The sequence below is a fragment of the Oncorhynchus tshawytscha genome, linkage group LG25, assembly GCF_018296145.1.
Source record: "Oncorhynchus tshawytscha isolate Ot180627B linkage group LG25, Otsh_v2.0, whole genome shotgun sequence".
In the NCBI taxonomy this organism is placed as follows: Eukaryota; Metazoa; Chordata; class Actinopteri; order Salmoniformes; family Salmonidae; genus Oncorhynchus; species Oncorhynchus tshawytscha.
Window position 1 is genome coordinate 28468792 of NC_056453.1, and position 3082 is coordinate 28471873.

The window sequence follows — 3082 nt, forward strand, 5'->3', positions numbered from 1 at the left end:
TTGGCAGGGTTGTTTTTTGGAGGACGCATGGCTCTCGACCTTCACCTCTCCCGAGTCCGTACGGGAGTTGCAGCGATGAGACAAGACTGTAACTACCAATTGTATACCACGAAATTGGGATGAAAAAAAAGAACAGTTCCATTCAACATATACCATATAGCCCATCTATCCTGTTTAAAAAGAACTGAAGACAGAAACAGACAGTTCCATTCAACATATACCATATAGCCCATCTAACCTGTTTAAAAAGAACTGAAGACAGAAACACATACTTTGGTTCCATTTCAACATATTTTTTATTGAAACTAAAGTGCTCTAACATACAGTGCTGTGAAAAAGGATTTGCTCCCTTTCTGATTTTCATTTTTTTTTCACATTTTTGATACTGAATGTTATCAGACCTTCAACCAAAACCTAATATTAGAAAGGGAACCTGAGTTTACAACTAACCAAAAAAACAGACGGATGGCCTGACATGGTCCTGTAGAATTCTCTGATACAGAGCAGAATTCATGGTTCCTTCTACTAAGGCAAGTCGTTCAGGTCCTGAGGCAGCAAAGCATCCCCAAACCAACACACTACCACCACCATGCTTGACCGTTGGTATGATGTTCTTACAGTGGAATGCAGTGTTTGGTTTTCACCAGGCATAATGGGACCCATCTCATCCAAAAAGTTGACTCAAGTTTGCCAAAAAGCACCTGGAAGATCATCAAGACTGAACTGTGAAGAATGTTCTATGGACATATGAGTCAAAAGTATAACTTTTTGGATGACACAGGCCTTAATAGAAGGAACCAATCATTCTGCTCTGTATCAGAGAATTCTACAGGACCATGCCAGGCCATCCGTCTGTGAGTTGAAACTGAAGCGCAGCTGGGTCATGCAGCAAGACAATGATTCAAAACACACAATAAACTTGACATGAAAATTAGCTAAAAAGGAACGGCCTAGTCAAAGTCCAGTCCAAATCCCAATTCAGATGTTGTGGCAGGACTTCAAACGAGCAGTTCATGCTTGAAAACCCACAAACGTTAAAGCAGTTCTGTATAGAAGAGTGGGCCAAAATTCCTCCAAAGCGATATGAGAGACTGATCAACAACTACAGGAAGTGTTTGGTTGGAGTCATTGCAGCTAAAGGTGGCACAACCATAATAAAAAAATACTTATTATTTCAAAGATTTAGCCTACGAAGTAGTCTCGCGTTACCATACCTCCAAAATCACGTTGTTGTCACACCTCAAGCCTGGTTCTCTACGAGGCTACCTACGATGCAATACTTATGATCATTTTAAGTAGATGAAAAACTACTTAGCCTACATTTGAATAGCACCACAGAAGCTTTGCTATTCGGCATCTTCCCAATTAAAATAGCCTACACTCGTAGAACAAAAGGGTTCTTTGGGGTTGTATATAGACACTTTTGGTTCATTGGACAAGATTAAAGAACCTTTTACCAAAAAAGGTTATATATCCACTCAGTGACCAGTTTATTAGGTACACCAAACTAGTACAGGTCGGACCCCCCTTTGCCTCCAGAACAGTCTGAATTCTTTGGGGAATGGAAACGTTGCTCAATTGGTATCGAGACCTAACGTGTGACAGGAAAACATTCCCCACACCATAGCACCACTGCCACCAGGCAGGATGGGGCCATGGACTCATGCTGCTTATGCCAGAACCTGACTCTGCCATCAACATGACACAACAGGAACCAGGATTCATCCACTCCTCACTTGTCCTGTGTTGTTTATTGCATGCCCACTGTAGCTGCCTCTTTGCTTTTAGCTGATAGGAGTGGAACCCGGTGTGGTCGTCTGCTGCAATAGCCCATCCGTGACAAGGCCCTTAACTCCACAGAATTCTCTCCATCCAGGGGCACTGCATGCAGCATGAACCTGTGCTTGTCTAAACTGTATTCAGGGTGGATGAAGACACATTTTTGTTCACTGTAACTAATAGACAAAGTATATTGTGTTGTATTGTATTATATTGTAAAGTCATCAGCCAGAGTTGACCTGGCCCATCATTCCAAGAAAGAGATGCCTCCCTTGCCACCAGTGCACATTTTGCATATAAAGACAATAAATTCTAAAAACTATGCTGGTATTCTTTTGTCCATTATTAAATTGTTTATTAAATTATATTCTTAGCTAAAAAAAATACTTTTTAATAGTAGTAGCCATAATTCACAAATGGCACCATGCTGAGTTCTATATGGAACCATTTTGGTTCAGTGAAGAAGAACCTCTAGGGTTCTGCTCAAAGAACCCTATAAAAGGGTTCTATATATAACTTTTAGGTGTTCCATACATGAAGCAAGGAGTAGAACCCCTTCTGGTTCTATAAGGATACCTTTTTTCTAAGAGTATAGTGTTTTTGTTTGGCTCCTTGAAGAGAACTATAGGGACTTTTACTCTCAGCCCATCTCTTCCTATGCATTGTGGAAAAGTGTGCATTGAATTCTAGAATTCTATTAGATGAAGAGCCGAAATGAGTATAACATCCTGGCATTTAAACCATAATCTATTTTCAAAAATTCGCAGTCTTACTCTGTTATCGCATACTGAGAATGCATCATGTGCGATTGCATTGTTTCCTGTTATTATTCCTTGATTTCGGGAGCGCATCCCCATATGTAATTGTAATCAGCTGTTGTCAAAGTCGAAAAGAGTATGACATCCGGGCATTTATACTCGCAAACCTACTATTAAACCTTATATTGTCGCATATTCAAACAGCCTACTATTTAGGATACAAATGTGGTTATTCGGACAGAACCACTTTCTGAGAATGAGAGCTGCTCAAAGGCCTTCCTCCGCTGTGTGATGTCTCTCTAGCTAGCAGAACAAGACAATTCCCCGCTCCACCCTGGAACTTTAATTACCTGAGAACACCATTATCCCAGGTTAATAAAGAGACTCTTCCTCTTCCAGCTCTCTCTCTCCATGCACTCCTATTTAAGCCCTAAGCTACCAGGCTGCCTCTTTGCATAGCAGGCGCGTGGAAAGTTGTGCCCCTGAACATTATTCAGCACCCTGCTGTCACCGAATTCCCAGTGACAGCGGACTAACCGCAGGTC